The sequence below is a fragment of the Pseudophryne corroboree genome, chromosome 11, assembly GCF_028390025.1.
Source record: "Pseudophryne corroboree isolate aPseCor3 chromosome 11, aPseCor3.hap2, whole genome shotgun sequence".
NCBI classification, from domain to species: Eukaryota; Metazoa; Chordata; class Amphibia; order Anura; family Myobatrachidae; genus Pseudophryne; species Pseudophryne corroboree.
This window is the reverse complement of record NC_086454.1, coordinates 106,351,183-106,371,837: the sequence shown is the minus strand read 5'-3', so window position 1 is coordinate 106,371,837 and position 20,655 is coordinate 106,351,183.

The following is a 20,655-nucleotide window of genomic DNA, read 5'->3' as shown; positions in this document are numbered from 1 at the left end:
TGCTCTGTGTGAAAAGGTCATGGTAAGGTTGCTCCATGACACTTCCCAATTTCCCGGTTTTCTGGGATTGGAGATGTTAAAACATATGAGGGACCTATCCGCATGGTATTGGTGGAGCTTCAAACTAGGAGGGCTGGAGATGTTAAACCTCCGGTCCACCGGTCTCCCACCACTTAGCTCAAGTACCTCCCCTAACGTTAAAGGAAATGGTACTAGCCCTGATTTGCTATGACCCTGAGGTACTTGAGAGCATACCCAACAATCTGTTTTGTTTAACACATTACCCACTAAAGAGTGATAGTCACTCAATGGATGCCGGTCCATATGGATATTAAAACTGGATTGGCATTTCTTTATGCATCCATCTTCAATCAGATTATCACAGAGCCTACAGATACAATTTTCTTCAGCTAACAATCCATCACAATTTCTTCTATCGGATCGTTTCCTGATACTCGCCTTTGCTTGTTGGTTTGGTTGATCTTGGAAAACTACGCCTCCATCATCATAATCGGAACCCATTCCAGATCCTCTCTCGACCTCTATGGTACTCTCGCCGGAACAGACTGCTCTGGTCAACATCATGGTTAACATCAAAATCCGGATCACAGTCTCTTGGGGCAAGTCCATCTTTGAGGAGGAAATAGAGAAGAATGAGAAGGGGGAAAAAGAAATTTTAAGGGAGAGGGGATGGGAAGTGGAGAAAAACAATAAAAGGGAGAGGGGAGTCGACAACTGCTTCCGGTCTTCAAGGCTCAGGTGCCGCCTCAGTCCTCCTGGAACAGACACTCCAGTGATACAACCTCTACCGTCTGTTCCTTATCACGGGACTTCTCTGGATCAGCAACCTTTTTGCAGTGGGATGAATGGACCCAAGTCTCTCTCTCAGCAACCTTCAATGCTGTGGTGCTAGTCAATAAGACCTGGTATGGTCCTTCCCATCTATCAATAAGACAACCTGAGCGTAGAAAATTTCGTATCATTACATAATCCCCAGGTTCAATGTCATGACAATTACTATCTGGTAAATCAGGAATCACCAACTTCAGATTATCATTTTGATTCCTCAACTGTTTACTCATGTTAATCAAGTACTTTACAGTTACTTCATTGTTACATTTCAAATCATCCTGAGGGTTAATCATGACATGCGGTTGTCGACCAAACAAGATTTCAAAAGGAGACAGATTAAGAGGGGACCTGGGAGTGGTTCTGATGCTATACAAAACAATGGGTAAAGCTTCTGGCCACGTCAATCCTGTCTCTGCCATTACTTTACTCAATTTATTTTTAATAGTGCTGTTCACTCTTTCGACCTTCGCGCTCGCCTGTGGACGGTACGGAGTGTGCAGCTTGCTATCAATTCCCATCAACTTACACATTCCTTGAAAGACATCACCTGTAAAATGGGTACCCCTATCACTTTCAATGATTCTAGGGATACCATATCTACATACAAATTCCTGCACAATTTTCTTAGCTGTAAACATAGCGGTATTTGTAGCTGCTGGGAAAGCTTCGACCCAATTCGAGAAAACATCTATACAAACAAGTACATATTTCAAATTTCGACATGGGGGTAATTGAATGAAGTCAATTTGTATTACCTGGAAAGGGCCGCCGGCAGGTGGGATATGGGATGGTTCTGTAGGTATTGCTTTTCCAACATTCTTTCTCAGACAGGTAAGGCATGACATTGCTCTTTTACTCGCATGAGAGGAGAATCCTGGGGCGCACCAGTATGCTCTTACCAATTTGCACATCCCCTCCTTGCCTAGATGAGTCAGCCCGTGAGCTGCTTCAGCCAGACATGGAAGGTATGCCCTGGGGGCCACTGGTTTACCATGTCCATCCGTCCAGAGCCCTGAGGACTCCTGGCCATATCCCTTTGCCTTCCAGACTGCTCTTTCCTGTGTGGAACACAAATTCTGCATCTCACACAACTTCTGTGTGTTGATGGTATTAAATACCATCAGTTGTGTGGTGTCTGTCTGTATGGGGGTAGCAGCTGCAAGCTTTGCGGCTTCGTCTGCTCGGTTGTTACCAAGGGATACTGGGTCTTGGCTATATGTATGTGCTTTACATTTGATAACAGCCACTCTGTCGGGTTCCTGTATCGCTGTTAGAAGCCTTTTTATATGAGCTGCATGCGCTATCGGTGTGCCAGCTGCCGTCATGAAATTTCTGAGCCGCCATAGGGCTCCGAAATCATGTACTACCCCGAACGCGTATCTGGAATCGGTGTAGATATTGGCAGACTTACCCTTAGCCAATTCACATGCTCTGGTTAGGGCGACCAGTTCAGCAACCTGGGCTGAGTGAGGTGGGCCTAGCGGTTCCGCTTCTATGGTGCCTTGGTCATCTACGACTGCGTATCCAGTACACAAGTCTCCCGAGTCTGACTGTCTATGACAACTACCGTCCGTGTAGAACGTGAGTTCTGCATCTTCCAGTGGATTGTCACTGATGTCAGGCCTTGCGGTGAAATTTTGGGTCAAATATTCCATACAATCATGTGTATCTTCCTTTGCATTAAATCCTCCTTCCCCATCACTCTCACCTCCCACCCTTTGTGCCTGACCAGGCACACCTGGGAGAAATGTTGCAGGGTTTAATGCGCTGCATCTCCTTATGGTGATGTTTACTGGGGCCATTAATGCCAATTCCCATCTCGTAAACCTTGCTGATGAGACGTGTCTGGTTTGGGCAGAATTCAATAAGGCAGATACCGCATGCGGTGTATGGATTGTGAGGTTGTGGCCTAGCACGACATCTTCGCTTTTTGTCACTAGCAATGCTATCGCCGCAACGCTACGCAAGCATGTGGGGAGGGATCGCGCTACCGTGTCTAGCTGGGCGCTGTAGTATGCGATTGGCCTGCTGGCGTCACCGTGTTTTTGGGTTAGTACACCTGCTGCGCACCCAGCACTTTCTGTTCCGTATAGTTCAAAGGGTTTCCCATAGTCTGGCATACCTAGTGCTGGTGCCTGCGTTAGACACTGTTTGAGTCTCTCAAATGCTGTTTCGGATTCGTCTGTATGCGAAATCCGATCAGGTTTGTTTGAGGAGACCATTTCCTGCAAAGGTAGCGCCAATATGGAAAACCCTGGGATCCAATTACGGCAATACCCACACATTCCTAGAAACGTCCTGATCTGTTGTTGGGTTTGTGGCAGTGTCATGTCTCTAATGGCTTGGATTCTATCAGCGGTCAGGTGTCTCAGTCCTTGTGTTAGACAGTGTCCCAAATATTTTACCTTAGTTTGGCATAATTGCAACTTGTCTTTGGAAACCTTGTGACCTGTGTCTGAAAGATGAAACAGGAGCTGTTTCATATCCTTCAGGGATGCCCCCAATGAATCAGAACACAGTAGTAGATCATCCACGTACTGTATCAATACTGATCCACTCTCTGGTTGGAAAGACTGTAAACAATCATGCAAAGCTTGAGAAAATATACTTGGACTATCTATGAAACCTTGGGGTAACCGAGTCCACGTGTATTGGACTCCTCTGTATGTGAATGCAAACAAATATTGGCTGTCAGGGTGCAGAGGTACCGAAAAGAATGCGGAGCAGAGGTCAATAACAGTGAAAAATTTTGCAGTGGGAGGAATTTGCATTAGGATGACAGCTGGATTAGGCACTACGGGGAACTGACTCTCAACTATTTTGTTAATCCCCCTTAGATCCTGCACTAGCCTGTAACCCCTCCCCCCACTCTTTTTAACAGGGAAGATGGGACTATTTGCTGTGCTGGACGTTCTTACTAGAATGCCCTGTTGTAGCAAGCGCTCTATTACGGGAAAAACTCCTAACTCCACCTCTGGCTTCAGAGGATACTGTGGGATTTTTGGAGCTATCCTACCATCTTTTACTTGTACAACTACTGGAGCTACGTTTGCCATTAATCCAGTGTCCTGTCCATCTTTTGTCCAAAGTGACTCTGGTATCTGAGATATCATCTCTTCTACTTGGGATGGATTCCTATTTGTCATAATGGAATGTGACATTAATTTTGATGGGGAGTCTAACATGTCTCGTACCTCCTGAGCGTGATTCTCAGGTATGTCCAAGAATACACCTTCAGGAGTACAATAAATGACGCAACCCATTTTACATAGTAAGTCTCTACCCAGGAGATTAGTTGGTGCCGATGCAGCCAGCAAAAAGGAATGCTTGGTATGCAAAGGCCCTATTGTAATCTCGGCTGGTTTGCTAACAGGGTAGTGCTGGACTACTCCTGTTACTCCCATGGCTGGAACTGTCCTACCAGTGGTTCTCATGCCCACTGTCGAATTTATCACTGACTTGGCCGCCCCTGTGTCTACAAGAAAGTTTAAAGTTTTACCAGCTACATTGATTGCAATCTCTGGTTCACTTCCAAGACTGGCAATCAACTTAACTGGCTGCAGATTACAGGTATGGCCACACCCCTAGTGGGTATGCTGACCTCCCTGAATCCCGCTGGCAGCGACTACTTGTGAGGGGGTTAGCTGGGAACTACCAGAGGCATGCCACTCTCTGTTCGGGGGATATCTTTTTGTTTCCCCTGTATGTGGCTCGAAACTCCGCCTCTGTGGACCCTGCTCCCAATGTCGTGTGTTGTGTCGTTGTCTAGGGGGTTGAAAAGATCTTTGTACACTCTTTGTTCTACATTCTCGTGCATAGTGTCCCGGTCTGTTACAAGAAAAACATGTCATTACACTTGCCTTACCCACAGGATTCGGTGGTACATACGCAGGCTGCCTTGTGGTCAGCGCCTGTATACTTACGGACATCAACTTATCACTTTGCGACTCCCTGTGCCTAGTGATGTTTCTGTCGTGATCAATAGCAGCCTCTCTCAATGTGGACACTGACAGACCTCGCCAACATGGTTGTGTGGTCTGTACCCTAGCTTTTAATGTTTCTTTCAAACCATCCATCAGTACAGATACTGCTACTTCTCGATGGTTTGGGTTGGTCTTAATGTCTTCTATACCAGTGTACTTTGCCATTTCTAATAGTGCCCGGTGAAAATATTCTGTTGCCGTTTCGGACTCCTTTTGCTTAATGGAAAATATCTTATTCCATTTAACAACGGCTGGGAAATACTCCTTTAGCTGTAAATTTATCCTTTTTACATTATCCTTGTTGTACACGTCTGTAAGCGGTACATCTTTATCCAAGGCGCAGTCAACTAAGAATTGAGTTGCGTCGACATTGGAAGGTAAACAAGCTCTTAGCAGTATCTGCCAATCCTTGTTGTTGGGTTCTACAGTGTTACCTAGATCCCTGATGTATTTTTGGCTAGCAACTAAGTCTTTCCTGGGGTCAGGAAATTCGGACACTATTGTTCTTAATTCCATTCTGGAAAATGGAGTGTACATGGCAATGTTCCTTATGGGAGTGGCTCCAGACACATCTGTTTTTCCATTGGGAACTGCTATTACCCTTACAGGAGCAATTCTAACAGCCTCATTCTGCGTAGATTCTACAACTTGTGGTACAATTGTTTCAGTGTAGTGCATGGTGCCGTACTTACCCGTTGACACGACCTCACCTATCCCTCCGCTAGGGGCTTTCACTAATCTCGTGGGTGTCGCTGTGCCTACTGTGGTCTCTGCTATGGTGGCCGCAAGAGAGAGAGCTGAAATTGTTGCCGAATCTTCTTCTTGATCACACTCCTGAGGAAGGTTCAAAACAGGGTACAACTTGCACGGGTTAATAATAGCATGAGTTACTTGGTTAACATCATTTACATTTACAGGGTTACTAAGTGTTTGTGTTTTACAACCCAGTGCGTTTCTCTCCGCAATCAACTTCTCTCCTGCAATGTATGGTGGAGGAGGGGCTGTGGCTATCAGCTTACTGACTGCCCCAGATCCTGCCGCCAGAGCCAAACCTCTCTGTATCTCACCTTCCTGGTGCCATAACTGTAAATAATCATGATGCTGAATTCGTCTCTTTGTTGATTTTACGAGACATATCCTCCTCCTTAAATTTTGTAACACTTCTGGACTAAAGCTACCTATTCTTGGGAATTTGTCCCTGTCTTGTACAGTCATTCTCTCCCATTCATCACATAAAGATTCGGTGTGAATTCCATATTTTTCACACATTACATATCGTGCCGACCCAACTGGTCGGTTCACAGAATCAACCTGAACCAGGGTTGATCGCCCCCTACCTGAGCAACTGGCCCCCATAGTCTGCAGGTGTTGCTTAGTCCTCCTTGGATTTCTGTATCAAGGTTTTCAGCAAGCCTTTACAGACAACCAAATTACTCCACAGTAGGCCGGCGGTGGCGGTTTACCGAGTACCCCACTCACTCGCCCACCTCGACCAATACGACCTGATCACACCGACGTGGTGCTGGCGTACTCGATACAGGGCCCTACCAAAAACCTTCTGTTTACTGGAACATATGAGGGTTACCCGCAGGACACTTACTCTTTCCAGTAAAGGTGGGGTTGTTAGATAGTTCCTGAGTGACCAGCGAACTTCCCTTTAAAAATAAAAAATTACACAAATCACGTCAGAATGTACAGATAGCGTTTGTGACCACTTTACTCTAATGGTATTAGGTCAGATTACTAACTACTGCACACAATTACGTGCGGTCCAATCGTTCAGTACATAAGCACTACTTGTCATGTACTGAGAGATTTAATGGAATCGATGTTTCCGGCCGCGATTCCTTCAGCAAGAGCTTATGGCCTATATGGGTTCTGCACCAACACCCCAGGCGTTGTGCCTCTTGTACCTTTATAGCGGACCTTTTAGTACCTTGTGACCTCCTGGTCTTGACCTTATGACCTCCTGGTCTTGTTACCTTATGGTCCGCTATACTCTAATGCTCAAATATTATTTAACCAGGGATGCCTCCCTAGCCACCGTATATGTCACTTACACGTATGTCCCTTGACGAGTACCCGACTTTCCTTTTGGTTCCACCTTAAAGTTGTATAAACTTATGTAATAAAAAACACACTCACTCAACACATGTACACTTTGTTTCTATATCTATTTCTGCGCAGAAATTGTCTTCAGTCCAACAGTGTTACCAATTAGGAGCAGGATCTGTTAAACTAAATTTCAGATTTTTCCAAAAATAGATTTGCGTTATTTACCGCTTCGCGTTATCTACCGCTGTGCGTTACTTATCACTTTGCGCTAATTATCGCTTTGCGCTAATTATCGCTTTGCGCTAATTCAACTTTTCGTGACTTGAGCTACGTGGGCGTAACCGGACGCTACGTTGCGTAATGAACGCTACGTGCGTCTGCCTTTTGGATTGCGTACGCTAGTCTTTGTTAGCGACACGTGTACGCAATGCAAAGATCCACCGTAACACAATATATACTTTTATCAATGTAAATGATCCCTGATCATCTACCGCAATCCACACTGACTGCCTTGTCTCCTAGACAAATCGTGTGTTGTTCTATACTTTAACTATTACCTTTACTATGAAATAACAGCAAATCTCTTTTTAGCACTTTCTATCAACTATAAAAATTGGCAAACAGGAATAGTGATATACGAAATTGAAAAAGAAATGCAGATAAATGTATGCGTGCGTGTATACGCAAGACAGAAGAGAAATAAAACAGTTTTAAAAGACACAAGCGTTTTGTTCTTACTTCCGGTTCCCGGATTCCTTCAGCACTCTTTATCTAAGCGAAGCAGACGCTTATCCCGTCAGCACTGGGAGACAACCTCCCACCCTTTGCTGGGGGGATAATGTCTGCTGATCTACCTAGTGCAGATATGAGAAGGATCGGACGAGTCCCCAATTGACAATGCTAAATTCCTTTGTCGTATAAACAACCCTTTATGAAGCTAAGAACACTGTACGCTGTTTACTTAAGAAGTACTGTAATGGTACGCTAGTTGCGTAACGATCGCTCAGCCGTAGGCGAGACGCTCAAGCGTCACGTTCGCTCACGGCCCAGTGATCACAGTACACGTTATTGGCTATGACTAGAGTAATGATTCGCTATGGCGTAGCGGACGCTCGAGACCACGAGGAGATCACTAGCGGCGCAGACGCTCACAACGCTATACCTTTATGTTAAAACCTTATACCAATGAAATACACTGAATACCTTAATGTGAGTACAGGGTGTAAGTGCAACCTTGTGTAACCTGACTAACTACAAAGCTGCTTGAGCGTCACCGACGCTCAAGTGAACACTTAACACTATAGAAAATACACAGATACTGGTTTAGGGTCCGAAGCCTATTAACTGTATTATATCTAATATACTTGTAAAAAGGGGATAACAGTACAAATGATACACTCCAATATAACAAAGACTTCCTAACCACAGAACTAAACAATAAATACAAAAAGACAATACTACACTGACCTAAATGCAATACAATACAATACTATAATACTATGAGAGATATAAGAGAAAAGAGGAGAGAGAGAGAGACGGGGAGAGATGAGAGAAATTGGCTCACAGTAAGACAATGATTACGGAGAGAAACTTACGCACAAAGGGTATGATCGCCTGCGCCTCGATATCCAGCTCCCGGCTATCAGCAGATAACCGTTGATGAGAGAGTGAGAGTTGGATATGGTCGGCCTGCCTATTTATGCCCCACACACAATGCAATCTCATAGTCCCTACAATCCCATTGTCCATTGGATGAAGGAATTCGACCCTGTATCACAACAAAAGGTCATAGGGTGATTCATACAGGTGGGCTGTGACGATTTCCAACAGCTCAGGTGGGTGGGAAACTGGGTTTCCCGCCGCATACCTGAGTATAAGTAAATAATAGAAATGGACATAAACTTCTTATGTCCATAACTATTCGCACGAGCGATTAATACGCTCCAAACCAACACCGGAATATTACTAATTAAATACTCTTCCGATGGGTACCAAACACTGCTGTTTATACTGATTCCTGTTAGACCCTTCGTACAATACAAAGAGGGATTACTTTAAACAGGGACCTTCTATATTAACCAAACTTTCAGAAACTATCAAAGGGATCATGATCTATAAACTACATTAATTGTGAAAATATGTAACGAATGAGTCACACGCTACGACTACATAAACTCTACCGTAAATACGCATACCGCGCCTTGGAGTGCACGCTATTGCGGGTATGCGCCTTCACGGGAGAGCGTACGCATGCGCAGCGCGGACCAGTGTGCGGTGCAAATATGGCAACGTGCATAGAGACATTTTTCTGACTTTGACATTAGGCAGTTCGGTATCTCCTACCTTGACGTCGGCCTCCCAATAACCCACGCAAGAAATACTTGATCCATTGCTGGCTATCAATTGGAGCCATGTGGGAGGAGGAGTCACAATTTGGTGTTCTCCCCAATGCTGGACGAATGTGGAATGTTGAATAGTGGTTATCTGTGAACCGGTGTCGACCATAGTCATAATTTCTACCCCATTAAGGGAAATGGGGATATGAGGGCATCGTCCCACATACTGGGACCACCATTCTTCAGACCTTGAACCTATTGCGGTATCTCCCCCCGAGGCTCGGTCTCTAACCTCGGGGCACTGGAGTTTAAAGCCTCCTCTTGGTCACAATTCCGTTCTATATGCCCAGGCCGTTGACAACGTCGACAAATAGGGCGGCCTTGGGGATCAAAGCGATCCGTGCTCCTTCGTCCACTTGTCTGAGGTGGGGTCCACCACTCATTTCGGACTCTCCTTCGCTCCCGGGGCCACCTGGTTTCATTGGGAGTGGATCCCTGTCTTCGAGCTAAATTCGGTACCTCCTTTCCCATTTCAGCCATCCCCATAACGAGCTCCTCCAATTGTTGTTTCATAGCTCTTAATGGATCTGCCGTGGGCGTCTGGAAGCTTTGGCCAATGGTGTCCACAATTCTTTTGTTCCTAGCGAGATGGAGAGGAACATCGTCATTTGATAACGGTCTTTCCTGATATCCGGGCATTTCCGGAAATTCTATTTCTTGGGCCATCTCTGTCCCTACTACCTTGATTGCAGCCTCTTTGAAGTCTAAGAATGACTGTTCGGGTTTCTGCATCCTCAACAATCTTAGTTGAGCTCTTACGCTTTCTTTATTTGCCCCTTAGATGAATTGGGATATAAGAGCTTCGTCACTATTTTCAATTTCATTTTCATCAACTGTCCGTATTGCCTTCAAAGCCTCTTGCAGGCTCAGCGCATAATCTCTCAATGTCTCTCCCAGACGTTGTTTTCTAGCATAGAATTTCATTTTTAACTCCGAAATTGTATGAAGCTCAAATGTGGTGGCTAACCGTTGGAGTATCTGTTCAATATTTCTCCTTTCCTCAGTGGGCCACGAGATCACCTCTCTCTGGGCTGACCCTTTCAGTTGACCGATGAGGATCTCAACCTTTTGTTGCTCATTTAGTGGGTAAAGACGGAACATCGACTTCATCTTGTTCTTGAAGTCGGTCAAAGTATTCCCCTCAGCCTTGTGTCGGTCCCCATGATAGGTGGGAAGCCAGGGGGCCCCAAAATAGTAGGGTAAGGTGATTGGGTTTATCTGGGCCATGCTAGGTGTTTCTTGCATAGGCTTACTAGGCTCCCCACTGAATGCCCCAGCCTTCGTAGCTTGTTCTTTAGACATCCTCTTCAGGTATAGATCTCCTCACTTTGATGTGTCGATTCTGTTCGTGACGCCACTTAAATAACCAAATTGTGATACACCTTTGAGGTGATTTTGGTTATTATATTTTTATTTATTTATTTATGTAAATAGGTAGCAGGTAAGTGTTTCCAGAACTATCAAATTTACCTTTCGTTTCTGCTTTCTCCGCAGGTCTCTATGGTTTCTTGTCGTGATGAGGGAGGACAATGGTTGGATACTAGTTACCAATAATACATTTACAAACGGCTGAATTTTCGTTCAACAAGTTACTTTATTAAGCTGGAACCTGGAATATTCTGGCGGTATCACCACGATCTGCTTCCACAACCTAAATACTGGTTAGTATATTATACCATGTCACAACTACATACGATAGAAGTTAATTCCTTATAGCACTACTTAGAATAACAGTATCTCTAACTTATGCAATTACAATATTATACCACAACGTCCAAGATCCCTTCAGTCTTGAGCACTGTAACTCCCCATAAGTTCCTTAGTTCAGCTGAATATTCGTACGTTGGTGCACATACAGAGCTTGAGAACAATAGATCTTAATTATTTGTTTACTTTCTTTCATCGGGTCTTCCCTTTTCCCTTGTTAGGTTTGACCCTTTCAAGGAGAGTAACAGTACTCCCTTCGCTATCTATTATAAATGTATGCTCAACGTAGAAGCGTCTTCCGAAGAACAGTACTAACACTTGAGTGCTATCCGTCAGTTGTTTCTGAATGAAGGGGGTATGCTGATCCTTTGCTGACTATACTGGGGAAGTCAAATCGGGTTAGGATTACCTCGACCGTGGTTGTCGGCAACTAAATCAACTATCGTGGATTAAACCGTAAAGTATAGGTTCTCAGTCTAGTCAACTTCGCTATCCTCGTCTTGAGCTGCGGAGCTGCACTGAATATGCTGAATTAAATCAAATCAGATAGCTGTTCTATAATTGTCCCTTGCAACGGCTGAGTACGGAGAACTACTATACTGACATATTCTTAAGCTGCACTGAGTCTGCTGCATTAATCAAATAGGATAGCTGTCCTATAATTGTCCCTTGCCACGGCTGAGTACGGAGGACTACTGTACTGACGTATTCTTAAGCTTGGTGTAATCAGGCAGGCTAACTGTATTAAATATATTACTTGCAATGGATTATTCAGGAGGGCTACTGTACTTTAGCATTCCTGTCTCAAATGTATAAGAGGATTTCTGACAGGATTTCCTCAGACTGACGCTGCACTACGCTTCCATAATGGTTCCTTTTGTGCGTGTCAACAGTACAGTGGTCTAAATACCTTGGGTAATAGGAGAAACACGGTTACTTGTCAAAGGAGGTACTACTCCGTCTCTCCGCCTGTTTGCTGCAGGTGCTGGTCACATCTCCCGGCGGCCGTCCCCTTCTTGTCACTCCGGATATGCCGCCTCCTCCTCCCTTTTCCCGTATCAGCGCTGGACTGCTCCGATTCCTTGCAAGGTGGCTCGCCCGTCCAGATCACCGACACCCGCAACTCTTATGGTGAGTCCGGGCTCTCGTCCGCTGCACTCCGGGGTCAATCTCCGTCTTCTTCCCGTCAGTCATGCAGAAGCGTCCTCACTCTGCCTTGCCTCAGCGACGACAAACACCAACCACCGCTGCTCGAGCTCTTTTCCTCTTTTAAGCTTTTTGTTCTAAGTCCCCGTATCTGTCCCGCCAGCCGCACGTGAATTCTGGCTTGCTAGCGACGGGCTCCTCCTGGGTCCCAATGTCTCTTTTTTCTCTAGTTTCCCCGATGTTAAGCATATGAGTTCTAATAACAAAGGCAAGCAACCCCTTGGTGGGTCTCTCCCACTATCCAGTGATGCTCACACTAATAAAACATAGCCAAGTTTCTAATCCCGGGTATCACAATAGGACACTTAACCTGTACTGCTCAAATGCATTTTCAGTATCTGCTGGTTTTGGCGTTTGGAACATTGTGGAGTGAGGAGCTGTCCAGAGGGTAGTAAATTGACAGAAAATGCAGAGGTCATATTCTGTAAGCAATATGTCTTATGCGATGGAGAGTCCCTTATCACAGGAGGCACAGGGGACATAATAATGCCTAGGGCAGTGGTTCCCAAACTGTGTGCCTAGGTACCCTGGGGTGCCTCAGGACACTAGCAAGGGTGCCTTGGATTGGTGGTCCAGGATCAAATCAAACTATTTTTGGTAATAGACAAAACCAGTGCTTGTGGATGCCAATTATAAAATATGAGGACAAACAGAAGCAAATATTGTCCCGCAACACGCTAAGATGACACATAAACATAATTTACTTATTGTTTTCTAAAATTCTCAAAGAAACTTTTGGCCTAGGGGTGCCGTGAAAAAATTCTGATACTCTAGGGCGCCATGATTAAAAATAGTTTAGGAACCACTGGCCTAGGGCTCAAAACCAATTTAAGGTTACCCAGAAAGATGATATTGCCTGTGCAGACTGTTTTCCTCAAAAGTACACCTGAGGAAAGGGAACCAGTAGGATTTAGGGGCATATAGAGAGATGATAGTGACATGCTTATCTTCCAGGGTGTAATTCAGAATCAAATATCTACTATATTTTCCTTCACCTTACTCCTCATAGTAAAGGATGTACAGTTGTGTAACAAAGCAGCAACACCATCAAGCTGTCACAAGAGGATCGTAGCACATGCACACAGTGACTTAGATGCATGTGCAGGTGACCAATAATCACTCAACTACGAAAACAATAATACCCCTTTTCCACTAGCTCAAAAAACACGGGTAAATGCACGGGGGCGCGCATTTACTAGAGATGAGCGCCTGAAATTTTTCGGGTTTTGTGTTTTGGTTTTGGGTTCGGTTCCGCGGCCGTGTTTTGGGTTCAAACGCGTTTTGGCAAAACCTCACCGAATTATTTTTGTCGGATTCGGGTGTGTTTTGGATTCGGGTGTTTTTTTCCAAAAACACTAAAAAACAGCTTAAATCATAGAATTTGGGGGTCATTTTGATCCCAAAGTATTATTAACCTCAAAAACCATAATTTACACTCATTTTCAGTCTATTCTGAATACCTCACACCTCACAATATTATTTTTAGTCCTAAAATTTGCACCGAGGTCGCTGTGTGAGTAAGATAAGCGACCCTAGTGGCCGACACAAACACCGGGCCCATCTAGGAGTGGCACTGCAGTGTCACGCAGGATGTCCCTTCCAAAAAACCCTCCCCAAACAGCACATGACGCAAAGAAAAAAAAAGGCGCAATGAGGTAGCTGTGTGAGTAAGATTAGCGACCCTAGTGGCCGACACAAACACCGGGCCCATCTAGGAGTGGCATTTTTGTTCTCCATATTTTAATAGGCACAACTAAAAGGCACCTCAGGTAAACAATGGAGATGGATGGATTGGATACTAGTATACAATTATGGACGGGCTGCCGAGTGCCGACACAGAGGTAGCCACAGCCGTGAACTACCACACTGTACTGTGTCTGCTGCTAATATATAGACTGGTTGATAAAGAGATAGTATACTCGTAACTAGTATGTATGTATAAAGAAAGAAAAAAAAACCACGGTTAGGTGGTATATACAATTATGGACGGGCTGCCGAGTGCCGACACAGAGGTAGCCACAGCCGTGAACTACCGCACTGTACTGTGTCTGCTGCTAATATATAGACTGGTTGATAAAGAGATAGTATACTCGTAACTAGTATGTATGTATAAAGAAAGAAAAAAAAACCACGGTTAGGTCACTGGTATATACAATTATGGACGGGCTGCCGAGTGCCGACACAGAGGTAGCCACAGCCGTGAACTACCGCACTGTACTGTGTCTGCTGCTAATATATAGACTGGTTGATAAAGAGATAGTATACTCGTAACTAGTATGTATGTATAAAGAAAGAAAAAAAAACCACGGTTAGGTCACTGGTATATACAATTATGGACGGGCTGCCGAGTGCCGACACAGAGGTAGCCACAGCCGTGAACTACCGCACTGTACTGTGTCTGCTGCTAATATATAGACTGGTTGATAAAGAGATAGTATACTCGTAACTAGTATGTATGTATAAAGAAAGAAAAAAAAACCACGGTTAGGTGGTATATACAATTATGGACGGGCTGCCGAGTGCCGACACAGAGGTAGCCACAGCCGTGAACTACCGCACTGTACACTGGTTGATAAAGAGATAGTAGTATACTCGTAACAACTAGTATGACTATGACGACGGTATAAAGAAAGAAAAAAAAATACCACGGTTAGGTGGTATATAATTATACAATTATGGATGGACGGACTGCCTGCCGAGTGCCGACTGCCGACACAGAGGTAGCCACAGCCGTGAACTACCGCACTGTACTGTGTCTGCTGCTAATATAGACTGGTTGATAAAGAGATAGTATACAACAATATACTACTATACTGGTGGTCAGGCACTGGTCACCACTAGTCACACTGGCAGTGGCACTCCTGCAGCAAAAGTGTGCACTGTTTAATTTTAAATTAATATAATATTATGTACTCCTGGCTCCTGCTATAACAACCTGCAGTGCTCCCCAGTCTCCCCCACAATTATTATAAGCTTTTATACATTGATGTGCAGCACACTGGGCTGAGCTGAGTGCACACAGACTGAGTCACACTGTGTGACTGCTGTGTATCGTTTTTTTCAGGCAGAGAACGGATATAGCAGAGAACGGATATATTAAATAAAAGTTAACTTAACAACAACTGCACTGGTCACTGTGGTAAACTCTGTCTGCACAATCTCTCTCTCTCTCTCTCTCTTCTAATCTATTCTAATGGAGAGGACGCCAGCCACGTCCTCTCCCTATCAATCTCAATGCACGTGTGAAAATGGCGGCGACGCGCGGCTCCTTATATAGAATCCGAGTCTCGCGAGAATCCGACAGCGTCATGATGACGTTCGGGCGCGCTCGGGTTAACCGAGCAAGGCGGGAAGATCCGAGTCGCTCGGACCCGTGAAAAAAAAAGTGAAGTTCGTGCGGGTTCGGATTCAAAGAAACCGAACCCGCTCATCTCTAGCATTTACCCGTGTTTTTGGCAAGTGGAAAAGGGTAAACCCGGATCAAGTGACCCGTGAATCCTACCCGGCTATTTACCTGGGTAGGACACGGGAATGATCCGGGTAGGGTGTAGTGTAAACGGGAGCCGTGTCGATGCGACACGGCTCCCGTTTACACTGTATGGATGGGCGGCGCTGGGAGATCATGTGATCTCCCTGCGCCGCCCCTGCCGTGTAGCTAGAAGCGTCACCAACCCGGCATATGCCGGGTTGTGACTGCTAATGGGAAAGGGACCGAGCACGGGTCGCAGCAGGGGGCAGCTCCCGTGTCAGGCTCCCGGCTGCGACCCGTGCTCGTAGGTGTAAAAGGGGTATTAGTTTGTGAAAGAATTTAACAATTTCCAAAGAGAATTTGCAACTGTACCAAAGGGAAGCACTGGTCACATGATGCAGTAGGCCAGGCCTGGCCAACCTGTGGCTCTCCAGCTGCTGTGAAACTACACATCCCAGCCTGCCCTGACACAGTTTTAGCATCCCTCATAGCAAAACTATGGCAAGGCATGTTGGGACTTGTAGTTTCACAACAGCTGGAGAGCCACAGGTTGGCCAGGTCTGCAGTAGGCAATGGATGGGCTGAGACAATTGTAAAATCCCTGAGTTAAGGATTGGTAGGAGTAAAGGGAAAGAAAATCACAGCACCCCTAGCTATAAGTTTCTTATTGAGAAATGTATAAAGAAATATTAAATTAAGTAAATTGTGTTTATATGTCATCCTTAGGTTCAGTTGTGTGGTGAGGGACAAGATCCGCTTCTGTTTGTCCACATATTTTATGATTGACAGCCACCAGCACTGGTTTTGCCTATTACAGTACATTGATCATAAATAATTTGAATTGGTCCTGGACCACCAAGCCAAGGCACCACTGCAAGAGCCCTGAGGCACCCCAGCGTGCCACACAGTTTGAGAACCACTGGGCTAAAGCATTTGCTGTAAGCAACATCCTATTTAATAAAAGGCTAATGCTACTCCTAATGCTACTCCTCAACTCTATGGGGCAATTCAAGTGTTTTGCACTCCGGCGGCCACTTAATGGTGGCTGACGGAGCAATTCAAATTTAGCACCAGGAATCCAGCACCAGCATGAAAATGTTTTTGCAATACCTACAGTTCCCTTCCAACCCCTATTCTGTCCTTCTTAGCACCAAGGTTCATAAGTGCAATGTGCATCACAGTTAGCATGGGAAAGAATGTGTAAGATGTACTGGTGTGCACGTGCAGTTGAAAAATGCAATTTGCAGGAGCAAAAGGTGCAAACTATGTTTCTGCTCATCTCTACATGATCTCATCTTTATCATGGATAGAAGCAATAATTAAAATGATATATAGAGACAGTCACAGTACAAGATCCCTTTTACCCCTGTCATTCAAATATTCAGTAAAGTTCATAATGGAGAGAACTCCCATGGATGCCCATTGCAGCTGGCAGACATGCCATCACAACCAACCTTATAGAATTTATTGATTACCATCCCCAGCCAATGGTTATTACAATCAATCAAACTTTGTGGGACAGTAGTGATTAAATAAAACAAAATGGAGTTGCACTCACACTGCTTTATAGTGACAACAAATACCCAGTCACTCTACACAATTATACCGTTTTTACAGTAGATGGCCTCAGAGCGGCTGGAATAGAATAATGTAACTTTGAAAAAATTTTTTTACGTTTATACTTACCAATAACTTTTCTTTCACCCCTATTTTATTGTTATTATTACATTTTATTTATAAGACGCCACAAGTGGTCCGCAGTGTGCAAAATACGCCAACAGTAGAACAGTACGGGGTACACAAAACAATGCATAACATTACAGTAACCAAGGCATAAACAGAGCACATGTAACAATTAGCACCACAATTTTCAGTACGCGATACAGATGGGAAGCAAGGTGAGTGAGGTAGTAATCAGAAAAGGGTGGAACCTGTCTCCAATAGTGATGGCACGTAAAGCAGGAGTAGAGCTTCTGGACGAGATGAACGCCTGTGAGCCAGAGGAATTCCTATCTAAATGGCCACTAGGTAGGTGAAGGCTATTATTGAAGTGTTGGAGAAGAGGGCTATAAGAGGAGGAGGAACCTGCTGATAGGAGTTTACAATCTAGGGGAAAGGGTAGACTGATAGATGATATGACAAGTGAGCATGTGGATGGGGACCTGAGGGCAGGAGGTAGGTGAGGTAGAGATTACTGAGACAGGAGGGTGGCGCGAGCGGGTGACAAGGTGACATGGTGGAAGGGTACGCTTTGATGAACAGGCTTACAGGGAAGAATATGCAGTTTACACAGTACTGTAGAGCTCCTGGAAATTTTATGTGGTGAACATGGTTTCACTATAATGATGATATTATATTTTGTGTGAGAGTGATAAAGAATAGCTCAATCAAATAATCAATAATATAATAACAATATCCCTTCATTATTATTTTTTTTACATTTTATGCGAGTCAGATCTCGGTTCTCTTCTAGATTTGATTTAAGATTACTTACATTTAATTATCAATTTTATCATAACTAGAAAGAATTCAATGACACATGAGCTTGTAAAGTATTAAAAAAACACAAATTCAATTTATTAAAATAATAATATATACCCCACAGTCGACTGGACAGAAAACATATTAAAAACTCACAACATATAAAGTGCTATATAGTATGAGCTTTTATATAAAACACCAGTTCCCAGGAGGCTTATTCAAGGATTTGTCCATGTTAGCAGCACATATTAATCACTTTAATGCTGATTATGATGGTTCACTTGCGACCACAGCACTGCAGTTTTATAGCTCTGTGCACAGAGAATGTTCTAGCTGGAAATCTCACAGCATAGTGATAATAAAGGCTCTTTAACTTGCAGTGTCCATAGGTGCTACATACAGTATATACCTCTCCTTATTAGGATGCTCCCGGCGGCTGGTTAAATCCTTTAAGCGCAGCTCTGGCTTGGGCCTCCAGATAGAAACGGTGGGCAGAGACAGTTTCCTGCACATGCAGGTCGGCTCTCTGTCAGTAGTCCGGACACTGTAGGAGCTGTAATGTAACGCGTTTCCCTGCCTTCAATCGCTCAGTCAGCGGCTTTCTCAGACATAAGACACATTTGTATCAGCTATGGTGTTTTTATAGCAGTGATTCCACTTTCTGCACATGTGCTGGTTTCCTTGTTGGACTGACAGCACAGCTGTAACTTTGTTGCTCATTAGTTCATTAACCATAGACTTTAGAGTCCTGAAGTTTCATAGTGCAAAAACACTCCAAGTGCTGCATTTTATAGATATACTTAACTTAAGCTCATATTAGCCTCATATTCCATAGTGAACTATTAAAAAAGAAGAAAAATACTCTGCGCTTCATGTACACTGTATCAAACTAGAGTGTGCAGTCTGTCATGTAGAATAATTGACTCAGTAGAACTTCAAAGATACATAAAAATCAATTTATATTCAATAATCTTTAAAAGTGACAAATTTTACAAATTCGTCTTGAGGAAGTCTCCGGTTGCCAAGGAGATGTAACGCGTTGACACCCACTTTCCACGTTCAGTCGTTTGGAATCAACCCACCAATTGAGCCTGCATACGGCTCTCCACAGCTCTAACCTATTACGGTCTGCTACACGCCGGGCGCTTCAGCCAGCGGCTCTCAGCTGTAGCACTGTCTCCGATCTCTGTGCTGTACCACTGACGTCCAGGACTCCGTCTGCCCTCACCGAGTGATTGCTGCTGGCCTCCGCTGCGAGGTCTAACACCCGTGACGAGGAGAGAGTCTTCTGGAGATCCACGTACAGGTTTACTAAAGATTACCATTTGCTCGGAACAGTGCCGTGCGTTAATTAAACGGCAGCCCTTGAAATAGCTTCTAACCAGCTTCAAAAAGTATATCTTACCCATATATGTGCACAATTATAAAAACGGACCCTGTCTACATAATATCTCAGGAACCAGCACATGGGTAATTATACACCATCATCTTTATAAGCTCTTTACTACAAGGCTGTGATCATTCTTTGCGGGACATTTTAATAATCACTGGGACGCCAGTGTGTGTCAATTTCATTTATCAAATAGAATCAAGTAATTACTTTTAATATATTGTTTGCTATACCAATTGTGGTTAATACATAATAGCTATTTGTTGCAAACTATATGCTGCTTGTTTGTTAAAATTTGTCACTTTTAAAGATTATTGAATATAAATTGATTTTTATGTCTCTTTGAAGTTCTACTGAGTCAATTATTCTACATGACAGACTGCACACTCTAGTTTGATACAGTGTACATGAAGCGCAGAGTATTTTTCTTCTTTTTTAATAGTTCTTTATTGTTGGCAACCTAGCTAGTTGTCTTACTCAGCTGCTTTTGTTTCACTATTAATCAATTAACAATTGTTATTAGCGCCGGAAGAAAAACAGATAGGGACATTTGTCCTGTTCTGTCCTTTCCCATAACTTTTTTCATATTCCATAGTGTCTTATCAAAAAACATATGCATTTCCCACAAGGAATACAAAATATATATAACATATTATACAAAATTACAAGTCGTCACTGAGTTTCCCTCTAGATACCTCTAATAGAGCATTTTTCATTTTAACTCTCTCACATGTGGACAGGTACAGTACCATTAAGAAACTTGTTTTGTAGTATAGGATTACTTCTGCTCAGCAAGCTATTTATAATGATCATTCTTAATAACCCAATAGATATACATTTAATATGTTTTCTGTCCAGTCGACTGTGGGGTATATGATATTATTATTTTAATAAACTGAATTTGTGTTTTTTTTTAATACTTTACAAGCGCGTGTCATTGAATTCTTTCTAATTTGTGTTTTATTTTAAGGGGTTGAGTATTCCCCTCTCTGACACAGCTGTAGGTAAAGGGATTTTTACAGGGTAAACCAGGCGCTTTGTCATTTTTCTGTCTGTTATCATAACTGGCTTGAAGAAATATCTCTGGGCAGACTTAAAAGACCTAAAAGAAAATTG